Source organism: Mauremys reevesii, linkage group 5, assembly GCF_016161935.1.
Source record: "Mauremys reevesii isolate NIE-2019 linkage group 5, ASM1616193v1, whole genome shotgun sequence".
Classification (NCBI taxonomy): domain Eukaryota; kingdom Metazoa; phylum Chordata; order Testudines; family Geoemydidae; genus Mauremys; species Mauremys reevesii.
In genome coordinates, this window is record NC_052627.1 from 117350484 (window position 1) to 117371772 (window position 21289).

The window sequence follows — 21289 nt, forward strand, 5'->3', positions numbered from 1 at the left end:
GGAAGATGAGAGAGAAGGGAAAGTGTCCATTGAGCCCCAACAGAGCACTTTTAAGTGCTCCTTTTCCTGACTCTTTCCTCTTTCCTTGCGTGTTACTAACTAGGGGGAGAAGAGACTTCGGGGCACTGAAAAATCACATTAAATAGCACATTTAAGGGCATGAGGACTTTTTCTTGGGTTTTGTTTACTTGTCACCAAGCGAGAGAAGTGAAGGGTTTGTGAGAGCATGACATTGCACAGCCCCAGAAACACAGCACCAAATGCAGTTCCACCTCCACAATGCCATCAGCTTCTTCTACTAACATGGAGAGTTATGGGACTGGCTCTGATATCCTTGCTCACTCTGAGTTGTACCTTACCTCACAAGCAGTCCCCATTAATTTCAGTGTTGACTCCTTGTGGAGTAAAGTACTATTCAACATGAGTAAAGTAGCATAATAAGACCCTTAGGCAGGATCGCAACATTCTTAGAAGCCGAGCCCCAATAGTCAGACAGAGGCAGATTCTGTGGCAGTCTGCCTGGTAAGGTGCCTTGATCTGCTTGGTTGAGCTGTGTAATTTGGAAGGCATCTGTGGGAGTGGAAGGAAACATCTCTCTGTGGAATGGTGTGGTGAAAAGAAAAGCCTCTGAAGGGCTTCCCTTCCATTTTGAAGGCTTCAGACTCCATTCAGCCTTGATTTACCCCATCTATAACAGAAACTTGTATAAGTAGTGCTACTTATCTAAATTATTATTGAACCATTGACAGGATAGAAAGATGTCTTTGATGACTATAATAATAAAAGCTCTCCATAGTGTATGTAATGAACAGTACAGTTCCTTGGCTTGGTACAATACAGTTGAAATTTTACACTGATAAGAGTTCAGATGCCAATTTAAAAAAAAAAAGAGTAGGAAAGAAATAACCTGTTCCTGGTGAGTGGGCAAATGGGATGAAATCCTGTCCTCACTGCAGTCAATGTTAAAACTCCCATTGTCTTTTATACAGTTAAAATTTCACCTGTGGCGTTTTATGCAAAAGATCTGCCTTTCCTAATATGAAAATATTGGAATGGGAGCCAAGAATTTATCAAAATACTGTACATTTCTTATTCTGAAAATACACCACCAACTACAAGGAAAGTTAATAAAAGGACTTCCAAACTAGTATTCAGCACCAAGGTTCATATATAGCAGAAAGTTTGAAGGATAGGAAGTATGTTTGAAATACCTGTACTCTTTGGGCCAAAATTTGTCCTCAATTATATCTAAGCAACAGTCAGACATGGGTGTAAATGAGGCCAGAATTTGGCACTTGCTTACCTACGTTTTACTTTAAGAAACAAACATATTTAGTCACCAGCAGCAGATTTGTTACTTGTCTTCCAGTCCAGTTCTTTAATTAATACAGGAAGAGAAGGTGGATTCCAGCAGTGGAGCTGGAACTAGGGGTCCTCAGGGTGCTGCTGCACCCCCTGGTTTGAAGTAGTAATAACAAACACCAAATCTATGGTTTCCATCATCAGCACCCCCACCATAAAAATTGTTCTAGCACCCCTGGATTCCAGCCCTGAACCAGAGCAATCACCTCATTTTACTGCCACAAGAATTGGTTTTGTTTTCCAAACTGATGTATAATTTGGGTCATGCGGGGATTATGGAATTTGATTTCAAAACTTTCATATAGTTTGTTAATATAACTGACAGCCAGAGATCATGTCACTAAATGAGATGAAGTGCTCCTACCCATCAGTACCCTTTTGGTTTTGTGACTAATATTTGGGTAAAGATTCTTTTTTCCTCACCTAATCGTTTCTCAAGGAAACAATCTGGTTTGGATAGTGCCTTTTGGCAGACTTTAATGTTTGGTATTTTCAAGCATTCCCCTTAGTGCTACTCATTGGAAGGCTGGGAACTTTCTTTTTTCTTTTCCCAATGAACCCAAAGAATAGTTTTGGTTGTTGCAGGGTGGTTGGTTTTTTTTACCTTGTGCAATTAAGATTAAACCTAAAAGAGGATGTATGTTGGTTTGCCTAGTAAACCACTTCAGTTTTGCTTCCAAATTTTATACCCATCTTTGCTTGGATTATTCTTGTAGGAGGCCATTCCATACTTACACAGAGTAGCCCCTGCCAAATGGAGCATCAGGATGAGATACAAACTTGCCTAAAGGATTGTATGACCACTTCCTATTAAAATTAATGTCAATTTAGTGTGTGTAATTTTATTGTTTAGTAAAGTGTCAGCCTGATAGAACTGGAAACTGAAGTAATCTCTTTATCCACAGAATTTGGGATAGCATAGGTAGTGAAATTACATACTTGCCTAGGCAGCTCTCCTAATTCAGTTCAAACCTGACTTGGAGACAGAGCTGGTTAGAAAACCCATTTTCTGTCAGAGAATGCAGCTTGGCCAACGTCAAACCATTTCACCAATTCAGGTTGAATCATGTCTAAGATTTTCAAAGAATCCCACGGGACCCAAATCTCATTGAAATTCAGTGGGTGTGCTGGTCTGAAATGCCTCAGTCAAAGATCAGATCTGCTATTAGTTCTTCTGTTGCGATATTTACTGGTGCTGGGTGACTGTTCTGATGAAAGAACACCCCCATCCCCATGAGGTAGGCAGTGATTTCAGTGCTGAGTATTATTCTGAAGAGAAAAATGGAGAATTATTTAAAGATAAGTTCCTAATTCTGACCTCACATACAGCGGTTTTACACTGACTTCAGTGGAGTTGATCCTGATTTACACTGGTGTAAGTATGAGGAGAATCAGACTCTAAGGTTCAATTTTATTCTCATTCCACTGAGCGTACTGTAAAATGGGCCAGAATCTGTTGCACTTCAGTGAAATCAAGGACAGAAGAGCTAACAGAATAAAGCCTTTGCTACACTAGTGCCATCCCAAAACCAACAGCTCCTCTCCAATGGTGAAGGAGGTGGGGATTTAATGGTGACTCAGGATTGAGGTCTGTGACAAGGAGCAATGGCTTGAATACTAGGGCAAGAGCGTGCAATTTGTACAAGGCTCCGCATAGGGGCCTATGTGGAAGTGCACTCCCCTGGGGGAGCATGAGAAGATCACAGCCCCTCGCACGGCTGCTCAGGGCACAGTGGGGTGCCCAGTCAGCACCATCCTTTTAGAGCGGTCAGGCTGCTTCTCGCAGTGTGCTGGCCCTGCACCATGGGACTCAGTGGGAAGAAAGGCAGGGCCATGGCTCATCCCTCCTCAGGTGAATTGCTCCCTGAAGAGAGCAAGAAACTGTTCCGGTATTTGGGGATTACTGAAGTGCAGGGGGATTCTGGCCACACTTTGTTTCCCCTACTCGCACCCAAACAAACACCCTTCCACCAGGGGCTGTGAAGTGGGAGGCGTAGAGCCATTATGCTTGTGGTATACCACCTGGGGATCCCCTTTATGTAGCTGAAGGATATGGAAAGTAGCTAGTCCCCAGGGCCCTGTCATCATCCCACTGAAATCAACAGCAATTTGACTTGAATGGGAACAGAATCAGTCTCTTCAAGCAGGACTTTGCCTTGTACTTCTACCTCTGGCTTTAGTGAGCTTAAGCCATCACCCAGCCCATCAGAAAAGAGTCCTTTTTTTATTTCCTTTTAAACAAACCACACAGAAAATCATGCATAGGCTGAAGTGAGATGGAGTGAAAATTCTTATGCCTAAACCAATGAGTTGCTCTTGTTTGATATGTGTCATTAAAGCATCATGCCCTGTGCTAATTTCTCCACTTGTGAATAGACATATTTGGATTGACATTTGAAAGTGGGCTGCAGATTCCACTTAAAACATGTTTTTCATGCTGAGTAATGAGGGCAAAACACAAACCATTTCTGGCAGTTAAACTACTCACTTAAACCTTTCATAGTGTTGTCAAACACTATAATCCTCCAAAACTCTGAGTTTAAATAGCCTTGATATTTTATTTAATGAAATTTAAATCCTATAATTACCATAATTAAGACACTCCTTTTAGATCACGTTAGTGCATTGCTCCAAGTGAAAGCTGCAGGCAACCTTCACTGAAGATGATTTTCCTGAACATGAATGATACATACATCTCATTTTAAATTCCTTATACATCATTGTTTGAGAGCTTTTTCTTAACACCAAGAAACTTCAGTGTGGAAAGTACAGCAAAGATTTCAGAACAGATTTTGATTGCAAAAGAGACTCTTAAAGACGCTTTATATTTCTATGCATAACTTTTTATAACGATGATGCACTTCCAAAACAGAAGTTTCTACACTTTTTTTGAGAAAACAGGAAATATGGAAAGAAACTCAAGTAAATATCTCAGTGGGTTTTAAAATGTGCTTACAAGATGGAAAAACATTGAACTTGGACATTTTTGGCTTCTGAGAAAAAATATTGGACTCGATTATTTACAGAAAAAAATTACAAAATAGTTTTAAGTAACTTTTTTTTTATATGAAAGAGTTGCTCTTCTGCTGAAGTAAAAGTTTTCCTCCCATACAAAGGTGTGGTACAGTATAGTAAGTGAATGTTTTTAAAGGACTTTGAGATCCTTGCATGAAAGATGCAATACAAGTACAAAACATTACCATTAAAGGAACATTATCAACTTGAAGAACAGGAGTACTTGTGGCACCTTAAAGACTAACAAATTTATTTTAGCATGAGCTTTCGTGAGCTAAAGCTCACTTCTTCGGATGCATAGAATGGAACACACAGACAGGAGATATTTATACATACAGAGAACATGAAAAGGTGGAAGTATGCATAACAACAGGAAAAGTCTAATCAATTGAGATGAGCTATCATCAGCAGGAGGAAAAAAAACTTTTTGAAGTGATAATTAAGATGGCCCATAGAAGGTGTGAGGAGAACTTAACATAGGAAAATAGATTCAATTAGTCTAATGACCCAACCATTCCCAATATCAACTTGAAATCTAGTTGATTTCCTGAGGTAGAAGTAACTTTGAATACTACAACTTATCCTGAGTACTACTGCCCAAACTACTGCAAACATCCATACCTAATAATGATGGGAAGGGTAGCATAGGGAAAGTGTGCAGAAGGGAAGAAAAGGGGTAGTCTATTGTATTTGGAGGGGTCAGTCAGGTAAAAGGGATGCTGGAAGGCTGATGTCCTTAAAGGCTGAGGTCTGTGATGTATGACAATTCTAGAAATAGTACCATGAGTCCCTGTGGGTGAAGAAATACAGGGATGCATACATGGCTGAACTTTTCCTTCCTTTGCTCTGTCCAGGAGCGTGTTATGAATTTAGCAACTTAAACTGTTTCACAACAAACATTTTTGTGTATTAATATTCAAGAGGTTGAGTTTTGCCTTCACACACACACATGCGCATCTCCCATTGCAGCCACAAAAACCCTATGGGTCTATACCTGAGGGACTGTACTTTGGATCTGCTCCTGATCTCAGTTATATTTTCAGCAGACCTTCTCATGATGGTATCTTTCTTGTTGTGAAGGAAGATTAGGTAGGTAGGTAGAGAGATAGAAAGAGTCTTCTTCCCAGAGTTTTTCCTGATTGGCTGGGAGACAGGGGAGCCCTGCCTTGCCCACTCTACAGAGCTCCTGGGACTGAGCCCCTAAAGAAACAGTAGCTTGGGTTTTCCCCAAACCTCAACTGTTCCCTTGGGGCTAACTTCCTCTCCCCCTACGCCTAGCTCTGCCTTCCTCAGGTCTTCATCCACTCCAAAAAATCCCAGAACTTAAAGGTTCAGACCACATAACAGGTGCTGACTGGTCACTCACGCTTACTAACCTTAATGGGGCACAGTCACTTGTAGGCTCCTAAGTCACTTAGGCACATTTGAAAATTCTACCCAATATTTACTATCTGGCAGCTATTTGCAGGGCCAGCTCTACTGTTTTCGCCGCTCCAAGCAGCGTGTTGAATTGCCGCCGCAGACGGTGGGGGCAGTCCGTGCGCCGTTAGGGCGGCACGCACGTTTCCGCAGCAGCAGCAATTCGGCAGCAGCTTCCGTCTTCAGCCGGAAGACAGAAGCTGTGCCGCCGCAGAGAGCTGAACATAGACGCTGCCGCCGAATTGCCGCCACTGCGGAAATGCACGTGCTGCCCTAATGGCTCACGGACTGCCCCCGCCCTCCGCAGCGGCAATTCGGCACACTACTTGGGGGCAAAAACACACGGACTGCCACCTCTTGCAGATTGCCGCCCCAAGCACCTGCTTGGAATGCTGGTGCCTGGAGCCAGCCCTGGCTATTTGGAAGAATGCAGTATTGTACATGCAATGACTTAGGGGAAGGGGCCTAGTCTGTTTCCTAGGTGATAAGTGTCTGAATAAATGAATTTAATGGATACCTATTCTGTCAATCTCAACAGACGTTTCTAGGAATGAAGGCCCAATTTCAAGTTTGGGTGCTCAATGCTATGTGTTTAAATATGCCTCAAAAGAGATTTTCAAAAGAGCCTCAGGGAGTTAACTACCTCAATCCAACTGAAATTCAGTGAGACTTGGGAATCTAACCCTTTATGCTCCTTCAAAAATCTCAGTCTTTAAGTACATATTTCTGGCAACTAACTGTTGAATTGGGCATTTGGGACCAGATTTTCAAAGGTATTTAGGGCACCTAAACATGCAGATAGACACTTAGTGGCATTTACAAATCCTAAGCCGGTTAGGTGCCTAATTCCCATCACCATCAGTTTGCTAGACACATTTAAATATCCCACTAGGCGCCTGCCTGCATTTTGAGGCACCTAGATACCTTAGAAGATCTGGCCCCCAGGCCCTGATTCAGTAAACCATGTAAGTACATGCTTAATTTTAAGCTTGCACCTAAGTGCATTGCTGAATGGGGCTGAAAGAGAGATTTAGGCACCTAAACAAAGAATTAGATGCTTAACTTTAGGTAACTAAATAGTAAAACCAGGCCCCAATTTTACTCTCATTTAAGCTGGACTATTCTCACAGGTGGAGGTGATCACTTCAGAACAGGGCTGAAGCTCACTGGTGGGGTGACACAAAGAAACTTGTACTGCTGCTCATTATCCCATTCTTGTTTTGCAGAGAGAGATATAGGAACTGAGTTTCCAGCATTAACAGTCCTGTACATTTCACCCACACTAACAAATGTAATGGAACAAAGGAAAGCGAGACCCTCAGCTGGTGTAAATCAGCAGAGCATTATTGATCACATTGGCACTATGCTGATTTACACCAGGTGAGGATTCACTCTTGTTTTTTCAGGGAAAGAAAAAAAAAATCTCATTTTTTAAACAGAATAGTATTCTTCAGGGTATGTTTCTGTGCTATATCCTCACTTCTCAGGTGCTGGAGGCATGCCCTGGAGAGTACTATTGCTTACTTAGTGTACGTCAGAGCATATTTGTCACAGTCCATCACATTGAGGCAAGATTTATCCTTCTGATAGGAAAGCAAGATTTTCACTTCTGCAATCAGGGCCTGTATGAGAGTCAGATTTCAATGGAACAAACCATTCCTCATGGACAATATCATCTTGCTGAGTTATGCAGACTTCATTATTATTCACACGCAGAGAAATTGTGTTTCTGGCGGCTGCGCTGACGTCAGCAGATAAAAATATCATTTAAAAGACCTAAGAGAAACAAATGAATTGTGGTCCTGTTATTCAGAGGTGCTGGTCACTCACAAAACCCACCAAAGTGAATGGGAACTGTGTATACTTAGCACCTCTGAAAATTAGTCTCTCTGCTTTAAATATGGTGAATAAAATCCACCATCAAAAGGCCACTGTGCCTTTGACAAGAGCAGTTAGAAAAGAATTCATGTTAGAAAAAAAGTCTGAAAGAACTTGTCTGCAAGTAGCTCAAAGTTCCAAAGCTTTTAATTAGATACCAATGTTAAGTAACATAAGAGAATTATAAACAAATACTACTAATAAATAATGTTGAAATAGCTTCCTTTGCAAAGATTCCCAAAGTGCTTGAAAGTTCAAGGCAATTAAAATCAGTTTAATCTTCCCATTTTTTTAATTTAAATTTAGCACAGATTTAAAACCATATTTAAGAGAAAGAGGAAGGATACCCTTGTGGCTAAAACACTAGACTGCTTCTCAAAAGGTCTCTGTTCAAATCCTGTCTCTGACATAAAGCTTTCTATGTGGCAAGTTACTTAATTTCTCTGTGTGTCCGATGTCTGTTTCTATGTTTTATCCCTTTCTCCTACCCTTGTCTATTTAGAGTACAAGCTCTCCAGGGCCTCCCTTACAATGTGTTTGGACAGTGCCTAGCACAATGGGGACCTAATGTTCATTGGAGTCTATAAGTGCTACTGTAATACAAAGAGTTACTGTTACATAAGCAGGGAATGTAATTGTAAAAGTGAAATTGTTTATTATTATGTTCCACATATGGTTAATATTACAATAGATGCTTATCATGAAGATAACTAGTGATCAGCATAAAACTAGTATATAATAGTGGAGAGGAAATCTCATTTAAGGTTTTCTGATCAGAAGTGACCCTTTTTGATATTGCTCTCTGATTAGCATGGTCTAATTATCCTAGTGCTCACCTATTAAGAGTTATACACATTTCCCAAGGGCTGTGTTTAGCTTATCTCAAGAGTTAAGTCGTGAGGCTCAGGATGCTGTTCTATATAGATTTTAATCAGCGTAGCCAGCCCTCAATACATTCAGTTCTACAAAGGACTATCCAGATTAGGCTGCAGTAGTAATGAATATTTTATAACATTTTTGGATGGGCTGAGCTTAGCTTCTTGGCATTGTTAATAACCTTTTGGGATATACGTGACTAAGATAGCACTGCTGAGCAGCAGCAGAAGCACATAAAACATATGTAGACTATACATACAGACACCATTCCTGAACTACATTGTACCTGCTTTCATTTTTCTAGAAAAATTTATGTTTGATACTATTAAATAGCTTCATAGGTGTCAAATTCTTTTAGGCTTAATTCTCATGTATACTAAGCTCCTTTAACATTTTTCTGACAACATAAAGGGCCCTAAATTAGGTGTAAATTATTCCGTTATACCTATTTAAGGTCCCTTCATATTGCCGGAACAGAATGAAGGGGCCCCTGTGCAAATGAGAACCAGGTCCTTTTCTGCCTAGAGTTAGTGTTTCTCACACACAGTCTCCTGGAGACAAATATGATTTCAAATACAAGACATTTTACAGAGCCCGAGCTGTAGCACATTCATGCCATGAAATAGACCGCACCCCAGGTGAGCCTGAGGAAGCAGGATAAGCCATTCTAAAAGGATGCTGTGCACTAACCTTGCACACTGGGAAATCTCAAGAAAGGCAACGTACTTCCTTGAGGTACAATCCCACACCAAGATCACTCTGGGGTGTTGCAGCTGCACGCACACCCCGTTCCCAGCTCCGTCTAAATGTCACAGGGCTCAGTTCTCCCACACAGTGCTCAGGCACAGTGGAGATGGGGCTGGCTGAAAGGGAGCTGACTGTAGCTCTCTGATTCTCAGTAACCCAAACCTAGTGCGAGCGAACGCTGAGGGGAGACAGCATTAGCTAACGCTGCTGATAGCGGAGAATCAGCCATAGCAGAGCCTTAGTCCATTTCCCCTCCCCTCTCCTTCTTGGACATGCCCTTTCTCCTTACCTGACCCACTTCCTGCTTCCCCTTCCTACGCTCACCAAGGGGTATGGCTTTGCAATGGTCAAAGATTCCTCGTGAGCAGCGGGAATTCTCCAGGGGGTTCTTCTGGCCAGCGTAAGTTCACTTTGCACCACTTATTTTGCCCTCTGTGTCTAACTGCCTGCACCAGGGTAGAAGTTGGCCTTACAAGTGAAAAATGCAGTGAAGGCACTGATCCAACCAAGCACTTAAGCATATCCACAACTGTAAGCAAATCAATGGGACTATTCGCAGTCTTGAAGTTCAGCACATGCTTAAGTGTTTGGCAGGATCAGTGCCAAAACCACAGTCATCAGCTGTGAAAATTTCCTAGTCCAGGATTTTGGTACTTCCAGAAATAACATCCTATAAGCAATGTAGCAGTGTTTTCCTTGAAGTAACTATCACAGACCTGTACTTCTATTAATAACAGAGAGAAAAATATAGTCCCGGGGTTAAAGAAAGGCATGCATATTAAACTCCTTTTTAACCACAGTTGATCTATTTCCAGTTTTGCAAGTATGACATGGTCTCCTGAGATTCAGAAAAAAATCTCTCATACTGAACTGACTGCCTGGCCCAACACCTTAGCTGCCAAGAAAATATGCCTGTCATTGAAAATGGTGGATGATCTCTCAGGTTAAGTTGTATCACCTAAAGACAATTTAAAGTAAGATGTGGGCATGAGACCAGCTCTCAGATATTAAAATCAAATGTAGCAGAACAGATAAGCGCTTAAGAAAACACCGGGAAGCCAACTGAGCACTGACAGCTAGAAAGGACAGTCCATAATCAAATGTTTGAGGTGCCGCTTCCACAGGTATTACCTCTAAAAATGTTGGGCCAGGTCTTCAGCTTGCGTAAATCAGCACAGCTCCGGGGAAGTTAATGAGCGTCAGGCTCAACATTTCAAGGAGAGACATAAATGTATCAAGCAAGATCAGCCTCAGAAATAAAACAAAAACAATGAGGAGTCCTTGTGGCACCTTAGAGACTAACACATTTATTTGGGCATAAGCTTTCGTGGGCCCAAATAAATTTGTTAGTCTTTAAGGTGCCACAAAGACTTCTCATTATTTTTGCTGATACAGACTAACACAGCTACCACTCTGAAACCTGTCAGAAATAAAATATTGTTTTTAAAACCTGCAGGAGTCTAAAACATATTTCATAAAGAAGGTTCTCTGTAGCTCCACAACAGTTTATGCGCTTTGTGGAGTGAGAGTTGAAAGGTTAAGAACACACTGGGGTTTTGAACGAGAACAATTGCAGGTGGAATCCCCATGCGGCCTTTTTTTTCTTTTTTTTTTTTTTTTTGGCGCGCCAGTTAAGAACATTAAAGCTTATGGAGAAGAGGTGCATCCAACAACCAAAAATAAAACGAAGCTTAAAGAGGTAATGTAAACAAAGATTGAATGTGGATCATACTGTTGTAAAAAAGAACATAAAACTCTGTGGATTACTGAGCTGGAGCTTTATTTAATCTGAGGAGCAGGGGAAGACCAATGGTGGCAAACCTTTCCTCAGACAAATAGGCACAATAAATTCGGGCTACATTCTCATTGTCCTACCGGGTGGCAAAAACCCATCTCCCCAGTAAGTCACAGTCGCTGCCTGAAGAGTTTATAATCTGAATATTCAAGACAGAGAAAGGAGGTAAGAACCCTACCACACCCTTAGAACTTGTTTGTTCCAACCAGACCCTAGTTTCCTTTCTCAGAGAGCTACTCCCATCTTCCTTATATTGAGAGTGGAGTTTAACAAGCTGCTTGGTGAGACAGAAGTAATTATCATGCACCTCTCTGAAAGGTCCAACTGCCTGCTAAGACGGTGGGTCAAAAGGAGAATCCTTCCTCCTGGATACAGATTCAATTCAAGTAAATCTGAGTTCATCAAAATGAAAACAGTGGAGTTCAAGGAGTTCTAATAAAGGCAGAATTTAGCCCAGAATATTATTTCCTTGGGAAATCATTTCTGGAAAGAGGACACTGTTTCTCTACTCTTACCATGTTTCTCTAAATAAACCTCTGTTTAATTGTTATAGGTTACAATTTGTTTATGTTATAAATATAAAAAATATTAAACTGTACCTAAACAAATGCTTAGCTCACTCTGTGCCCACAATATCCCTTCCATTATTTGGGGACAAAGAATGAAACCTTCTCCAATGTCTTTTACTGATTAGTTACCTATTTCTGTCTCTGCCTCTCAGGAGGCCAATGTTCACATCTCTCTCCATACACCGCTCAGTTACTGCCCCTGCTGGCAGCTCTGAGACCGACTTCAGGTAGTCTGAAATGCAGACACAGTTCAAGACAATCTGTCACCCTAGGCAAAACTTCAGTGTGCTGCTTCCCCTCCTGTCTCCTAGTACAGAAGTTCTCAACAGGGGCAGTGCACCACTGAGGGGGTCATATCAGACTTTCTGGGAGGAACTGGCAAACCTTCAATAATTGTGATAGATGTAAGGGAGCCAAGCACCAGGCTGCAACACCACTCACTCAGGTTTGGCCTGGCCACCTCTCTGTCATGAAGGAGGGCGTGGGAGGAGCGGCTGAGCCAAATTTTAGTGGGCAGTGTTGCAACCAGACTTATGGTGTCATGGCACCACTCAGCTTTGTTGCAGTCACCCCTGCCACCCTAGGCAGAATCTGCTGCCCTAGGCAGCTGTCTAGTATGCCTATACGTAGAGCGGACCCTGCTCAGATGAAAAATATTGTATAGACAGTTTTACACAGAAGAAGAAATATCCAAGAATAAATAGGAAGCAGAAGTCAACATGTCTAATTCCAAGCCACAGGACACATCAGTAGATGGCACTTAGCTTATGTTATAAAGTGGAAACCTGATAATCTCACATAGTAGAAGACTCTTTATCTGACCCACATCACCAAAGCCAACACTGCCTCCCAGCTCAGTGTCCAGGTTATATGTCCCAGAAAGAAATAGGTCCATAAAGTGGGCATCCTCTGCCCTTTTAGCCCTTTTGGGCCTTTCAAGTCTACACCAGCTCCATTTGTACTGTTGTGTCGTCTTTGACCTGAGAGGGTAGCTGCTATTTGGGGCTTTGCCAGGTTGTTTTCATTAGGAGGAAATATTAACAAAACAAATCAGGTATTTCTCTGTTGCAATTCTATTTGTTTACTGAACACAGTAGAAACAAACAGCATCAGGCAGTTTCCTTGCTCACAATTTCCAAGCCCACCTCTCCCATCAGTTCTGTGCCCAAGAAGCTCTGTTTCTGCCACACCTATGACTTCATCTTTCCCAGTCTGCTGTCTTTCCCCTCTCCTGGTTTTCTGCCTCTCACACTCAAGGACACATACAGCTGCAACCAATCAATTCCCTAGCCCCTGCATTTGCAGTCAGTCCCAGGGAAACCCCCTTAGACCACATGACTTAGCCCGGCTCTGATTTTGCCATGTGGCCAATTGCCTTTGGCAGTAGTGTCTATTCCAGTGGTGAGCAACCTGCGGCCTGCAGCCCATCAGGGTAATCTGCTTGCAGGCCGCGAGACATTTTGCTGATGTTGACCATCCGCAGGCACGGCCCCCCGTGGCTCCCAGTGGCCACGGTTTGCTGTTCCCAGTCAATGGGAGTTGCGGGAAGCAGTGGCCAGCACGTCCCTGTGGCCCGCTGCCCACAGGTTGCCCACCACTGGTCTATTTTCACCACCCAGCTTACTCCATAAAGGGGGTTAATTGTCCTAGATCTCCTGAGTTCTAGTCCAGCGCTCAATCTGCTAGGCCACACTGCATGACTACTCCTATGCTTGAAGTTAAGAATCCGCTTACATGCTTTGCTAGACCTTAACAAAGTAGAATTGTCAACCTCAATCATATCTCACAGTTCATGTAGTTTCTGTTTATGGTACACAAGTTTCTGTCTCATGCAAACCTTTTCGAGGTAAATACTGAAAAGTGTATCTAAATGGAATTGATTTCCATACTTGCAACCAAATTCTCCATTCAGCTAATTCAGAGAAACATCTTAGTGTTTTTTGTTTGATAGAAAATATTTAAATGTCCTTATCAAGTTAGCCCCTTGCCATCTAATACAAACCTCCTTGATTACTAGCCAGGTCTACAAGTAAAAACTTAGTTTAAGTGGTTGATCTGTTAACGTAATCTGTCATTCTATATCCATTAACCTCTGTTTCTGCTTTTGCACAAACAAGATTTGCCACAGATCACTGATTCAAACAAGAAGTTTAAATGAAGTACCTCAAATTAAGTTTGAATTGATTTACATCATGAACCAATGAACCAGCAAATTTTCTTGTGTGCGTTTGCATGCGCAGAACTAAAATACTGACAGAAGATACTGTCATCCTGGCAATTAAGGACATCAGAGGAGGGAGACCAGTTTTCCAGTTTGTTTTCCATTTCATTTTGCAAGGGAAGTAGGTTGTTGACATTTCCTCCACAAATCCTTCCTCAACAAAAAAACCCAGCAACCTAAAACTTGAATGTAAATCACTTGTATGAAATCAAAATATAGGCAGAGAAATTTAGAAAATCTAAGTTCAAGGAAGAAAACACAATTTTAGTACTTCAATGGGAGCCAAATTTCAGTAATCCTTTCCCTTTAATCATCAGGAAGAATGAGATATACTTTCAGTGCTGATATGAAGATGGAAGCAGTGTATTTCATTCAAGAAGGAATAAGCAGAGGGGAAATATACTGGAATACAATTATAGTTGGATAAAACTAGATAAACTGAAAACATTGATCCAATTGTGTTGAATGCCTTATTCGTATCATTTTGGGAGAATCTGTTCATTTGGTGCAATAATACAAAAATTCTGCTCTACAAACGGATATAAAACATTGCAGCATTTTTTTCCATAATAAGCAAAATGTGGGTGGGGGGTTGGATAGGGGTTTCTATGATGGTGGGGGAGGGTGGTTGTGTGAGTGCATGTGTGTTTCTTTCTTCTGTAGAGATTATGAGCTGTGTAGGAATACAGTGCTTAATTGAAACGATAACAAATGATGAAGCAGCTGTGAAGTATGGCACAAAAATTGCTCCAAGCAGTTAAGGCTGATCATCGTGATGGAAATAGCTTTTTGACAAGCTTTGCATTCCTGTGACAATAATTAAGAATCAGGTTTCCACCGAAAGGCTTTATAGCCAGAAGGGGTTGTAAATCAATGGGCAACATTTTTATCGCAGAATGAAAATTAATTATTCAGTGTCAACATGCTTTCTCACACTTAACTGCTTGCAATATCCCTTTATTCTTGATTTTAATTCAATTAATGTACCATTGGAGTGGGGGTGGGTTGTCTGGAATGTTTTACTTTTGTTAACATTTACCATAAGGAAATATGACAAAACTATATGGTGCTTAAACTAAACTGTATTTCAGATTGTTTTGGCAGAGAGGTTGCTAGCTGCTATGTACCTACTGACAAGGGGGTGGATGTGAGCATTTAGTGCAAGTATAAACGTGGAAAGAATTGAATTCAATAATACATGAAAAGGAAGAGTGGGGTTTTCAAAAGTGTTCAGTGCTACCCTAAGTTTGTTCCCATTGAAGTTAATGGAAAATCTCCCATTGAATTCAGTCTGCATAGTCAATACTGAGCATTTTTGAAAAATCTCACCCTGACTTACAAGCAAATGAAAAATGTTCTTGGATATTTGTCTATTTTCTAAGAGGAAGGGTCACTGGTGCACATCTGTCCTGTCCCTTACTGTAAAATGGTGGGTGTACATCCTGAAAATAATGCTCATTGGATTAAAGCAGGGGTAGGCAGTGGCACTCACACTGCTAGGACCTGGCCACTGGTCCGGGGGGCTCTGCATTTTAATTTAATTTTAAATGAAGCTTCTTAAAACATTTTAAAAACCTTATTTACTTCACATACAACAATAATTTAGTTAGACCTATAGAAAGAGACCTTCTAAAAATGTTAAAATGTATTACCAGCATGCAAAACCTTAAATTAGAGTGAATAAATGAAGACTTGGTACACCACTTCTGAAAGGTTGTTGACCCCTGGATTAAAGGGATCCAGCTTCTGAAAACAGGGCTGGAAATACCCTGTTTGGTGGAAACATTAGGAAGCATTAACTTTTACACTGAGCCTGGGACAATTTTCTATCTTCATTTCCACTCAGAGCTTCTGCATCAACAATAGTAGACCTGGTTAAAAAATGTTCAATGAAATGTTCATTTGGAAAAATGTTCAATTGGAAAATGCTTTTTTGTTGAAATCAAGATGTTTTGTAGGAGGTGTCAATTTTGGTGGAATTTTTGATGGAAAAGGCCTATTTTGTTCTGACATTCGCATTTCCTTCCGACTTTCCTGTTTAATTCCAACTTTCTCATTTTGCTTTGACTGTTATATTAGAATGTTAATTTTAATATTATATTCAATATTTTATATTGAACTGTTTGAGATTATGAAAACAAAATATTTCAGTTAGGTCATTTTGATGTTTCTGAATCAAAAAATTTTGGAATATTTTCTTTCATAAAATATTTTGAGATTGACTTTTTGTCCTGACTGGAGACAAAATCAAACTTCAAAAATGTTAAAATTTCCTATGGGATGGAAACTCCATTTTCCAACCAACCCTAGCTAATAGTCTCCTGTACATTATTGCATGTAGAAATACTAAGGGTATGTCTACACTACTGCCGGATCGGTGAGTAGTGATTCATCTACCGGGGATCGATTTATCGCATCTAGTGTCTTAGATCGATTCCCTCCCCCAAACCCCCAGTGTAGACCAGGCCTCAGTCCATAGCATGGCCTTGATTCAGGAAAGCACTTGATCACATGCTGTGTCAAAATGGTGTTTTGCAGAATTCCACCAAGAAAATTTTTGCTTAGTTCTATTTCATTTTGCCCCCATAAAATTGTTTTATGTGATTTTTTTGGCCTAAATTGTCATTTTCTCTATTTTTAATTATAAACCCTTATGACTTGAAGACAGGCTCATTTTAGCTTGAAAACATGCCCACTTACACCAGCACATGTGCCAATGTCATGTGCCCAGCTGAATTTTTTCATGGCTATGAATTTATTTTCAAGCTATACTCCCACTCAGTAGCAATACTTTACTTTTCAAGCAGTACCATTCATTTCACAGAGTAAGACACTACTCAACAGGAGCAAGGATCCAGGAACATGGCCCAACATGTAAACACCCAGCACAGTAAATAGAAAGAAAAAAAAACTTCCGATGGGGTGATCCAGCTCATTCTCTATTAGATTATGGGTGGGGAGTCATTTCAAAAAGGCTAGATAAACTGATCTAAATGTAGATCTTCTGGCCTGGAGACAGGAGTTCATAGGCTTCTCCCTCTGAAGACACAGTGACCTTGCAATTTAATAACAAGTCAACTATTAGAGATCAGAGGAGGCCCACATCTCTCTGCAAGGGAACTGCTATTTACATTGGTATATGGCTCTTGGGTGTTAAGGTGCTGTCTGGAAGAAGGGGTAGTGATAAAGGGATGCATTCTCCCCAGCCCTTTCACACTGGCTAGTACTGAAGGGAGTCATCTCAGATGAAGCTGCTGGATGCACTGCGTCTTAGGAGTCACATTGCCTCCAGAAACATAACAATGCTGCTGCAACACCTTTTGAAAGGGTTCCGTGCATTCTCCTCCCACGTCAGGCCCATTCTATGGCCAGGGCAGAGGAGGGGAAGGTCAGGGCCCTTTTCATTTCCCAAAGATCTTTGGTAAGCCTAGCACAAACATCAACACTAGAGTCATTTCATGCTTGCAGTCAGGAGACTGCGGGAGCCTAACCTTCATATAAGATCCCAAACAAGGGAGTTGGGAAACCCCCAGCTTGTGCCCTCTCCTGCTCCCCTTTTGGGGAACTCATGTAGAAGTAGGTCTCCCTGTCCTACCTGTCCCTTAGTGTTAATTTGTCTGTGTTCACATAAAGCCGTGTCTGATTTCAACATTTGTCCTTACACTGGTCTTCATCCTCTTTCCTCTGTGCCTGGAGCCTGTTGCAGTATAAGATCATAACTAGGCAGGCATGGAGGAGCTGGAATTACCTGTGAAAATATCTATAAGAGAGAGAACAGAAACAGGAGAACCTGTGACCTACCAATTGACCTCTGCCCAACTCTTCTGAAATTATATTATAATATTCCTAATTATGCTTTTAACAACTCAATTTTAAAATATTTCTAACAAGTTTCAGAACATTTAAACACATGTTTTTCAGTCATATTGACTTCCTACTAAGGTTGTAATTTAGAAACGTAGCTGGAGGCAATAGGTCAGTTTTAATGCCAGCACATTTATTATACTGTGGTAATAGATCTTTGCTGCAGATACAAAAAATCCAGGGAGCCCAATTGCATTTCTAGTAATGTCAGCATAAATTAGGAGTAGCTCCTTTAGAATTAGTGGAGCTACACCAATGCAAACCTAGTATAACTGAGATCAGAATAAGACCCAGTTTCTTCCTGTGAAATTCACTGAGCACGCTATTTCTTAGTACAGTAAAAATGAATTTTAAAACTGTTGTTTCTTCTGAATGTCAACTAGTGAACTGCTGTGGGATTTTTAAGCTGGTTTACATTATTTGCAGGTGAAAAAATATGTCCTTCCATGCAGAACTGTCACCTTCAAGGCAAGAGATCACAGGTTCAGGTAATCAGAGCTGAATATGCCCACGCTTCATCCATGAACACCTTATGTGGTACGGGTCATGGTGCTGCTAGAATATGTCTCAATAGTACATTTCATTTCTTACTTGAAAGATCTAATCATACTTCTAGAGTAATCATTCAAACCATTTACCCTGGAACGTATTTCTCAATGTTGCCTACATTTTAAGTTAAAAAAAAATCTGTGTCCCCTTTCCTAATGCATTTTCTCGATCATGGGTTATCAGCTCTCTTCTAAACCACAAATTAGTCAAGAAACATTCTTTTCAAAAACCTTGTATTTTCAGGTTTCAGAGTAGCAGCTGGCAAAAAGAACAGGAGTACTTGTGGCACCTTAGAGATGAAAGCTTGTGCTCAAATAAATTTGTTAGTCTCTAAAGTGCCACAAGTACTCCTGATCTTCTTATATTTTCAGCTTCCATCAGGCCAGATGCTGATGCTTTTAGGGGGGCAGCAACGTACTCTGCAAGCTGCCCAACTGATCTCAGTGGCACTACTGAAAGACTAAAGAGACCATTCTACGTGAGTAGGAGTGTCAGAATTGGGCCCAAAGTAATTATCCTTTTTTGACATTCAGTCCCAGTCTTGAGCTGGGAAAGCCTGGAAAGAACCAATAAGAACGTTCACGCAGATTAAAAAATTATTTTGAAACAGTCTCAGAAATAGCAGCAGAGAGTCCTGTGGCACCTTATAGACTAACAGATGTTTTGGAGCATGAGCTTTCGTGAGTGAATACCCACTTTGTCGGATGCATTCTCAGAACTGTCACATTTTGCCTTTATGCGGAGATTGTACAAAAACTCCCATTGCCAGTCCATGTGGTTCTCAACACTGTAGATTATGGCTGCTGTGCTCAAATTCACTGCTCTTGTTCTCAGTGAGAGGTCAACCCGCCACTACCCCCCCCCCAAAAAAAAATCACAAAAAATCCCCTTATCTAATGAACTGCAGAAAATAAGCCTGATAAAAGCCAACCAGCAAGCAAGAACCTGAGTGAAAAGTGTGCCTGTCATTGTTACCCCAGAATACTAGTGTCACAGCTGGCATTCTGTACAGTTGGTGGAAGCAGAAGACTCTCTCTGTATATACATATATTTTAGGTCAGTATCCTCAATACAGAGCTGGAGCAGAATATTTCTGGTAAATTTTATTAGGTACAATATGTTGCATCAAAGATCTGTCCTGGAGTTTTCCTTCCAAAGCGACTGCCCTGGAATTAGTTGCAACAAACAAGTGGGCTGGAAACCATGTAATCTAAACATGTTTTCCTCAGTGTATGCCAGCGTTCCCAGCTGTCAAAGGGAGCATGCTCTGGTCCCCTAAACTAAACAGTGGTTATACTCCATGTAGCCACACATACATTTACCTTCAGCCAGGGCCGGCTCCAGACCCCAGCGTGCCAAGCACGCGCTTGGGGTGGCATTTTGCCAGCAGGTGGCTCCGACGGACCTTCCGCAGTCATGCCTGCGGGAGGTCCACCGGAGCCGCGGGACCAGCGCGCCCTCCACAGGCACGTCTGCAAGAGGTCTCCCGGAGCCGTGGGACCGGCGACCAGCAGCGCGTCCCCTGCGGCGTGCCGCCCTGCTTGGGGCGGCCCAATTCCTAGAGCCGCCCCTGCCTTCAGCTCCACTCTTACAGAGGGTAAAACATGGGAACTGTATCAGAGGGGTAGCCGTGTTAGTCTGGTTCTGTAGAAGCAGCAAAGAATCCTGTGGAACCTTATAGACTAACAGACGTTTTGCAGCATGAGCTTTCGTGGGTGAATACCCACTTCTTCGGATGCAAGTGGTGGAAATTTCCAGGGGCAGGTATATATAAGCAAGCAAGAAGCAAGCTAGAGATAACGAGGTTAGATCAATCAGGGAGGATGAGGCCCTGTTCTAGCAGTTGAGGTGTGAAAACCAAGGGAGGAGAAACTGGTTCTGTAATTGGCAAGCCATTCACAGTCTTTGTTTAATCCTGAGCTGATGGTGTCAAATTTGCAGATGAACTGGAGCTCAGCAGTTTCTCTTTGAAGTCTGGTCCTAAAGTTTTTTTGCTGCAGGATGGCCACCTTAAGATCTGCTATTGTGTGGCCAGGGAGGTTGAAGTGTTCTCCTACAGGTTTTTGTATATTGCCATTCCTAATGTCTGATTTGTGTCCATTTATCCTTTTCCTTAGAGACTGTCCAGTTTGGCCAATGTACATAGCAGAGGGGCATTGCTGGCATATGATGGCATATATTACATTGGTGGACGTGCAGGTGAATGAACCGGTGATGGTGTGGCTGATCTGGTTACCATGGGAACTGGTAACATTTTGGAAATGCATAATGCTTGCAAGTTGAGCTGGTCAAAAAATTTTCAACAGAACAGATTTCTATCAAAAAATGCAATTTTGTTAGAACTGATGCTTTCTGCAGAAACACAATGATATTAAGAACATTAGAACATTTTCAATGGGAAAAGGTGCAAATATTTCATTTTGACAATGTCAAAACATTTCAGTTTAGTTTCTACATGTCTATTATATTAACATATTGTAATGTAGTATTATATATATTATATCCTGTTTAGTATAACCATCAAAAAGAAATGAATCAAAATGTTAAAGTGAAAACAAAATTTCAAATTGAAATTTGTTGGCACTTTTGTTTAATGAAAAATTGTGAAATTTCAGCTTTTCGTTCTGATTTGGATTAGGAAAAAAATTGATGTGTTGGACATTCCAGTTCCTGACCAGCTTCACTTGCAAGATACATGCAGGTCATCAGAGTTAAGAAGCTAGTTAATAGTGCAGTTCAGAGTCAGTACAGTAAATATATAAACTAATCATAGCTGGATCAAGGCCCTACCAAAAATCATTTAGGTTATCACCATGCTCTGGATTGCAAGCATTTACAAAGAGGGATGTTCTTTTACTATATGTTTGCACAGCATCTACAACCACAGATCCTCAGTTCTGATTAAATATTAAACAATAATCATACTTTTTCCTCACTTGCATTTTTTTGGTCTGTCTTTTACAGTGCAAGTTCATCAGGGCAAGCACAGTGTCT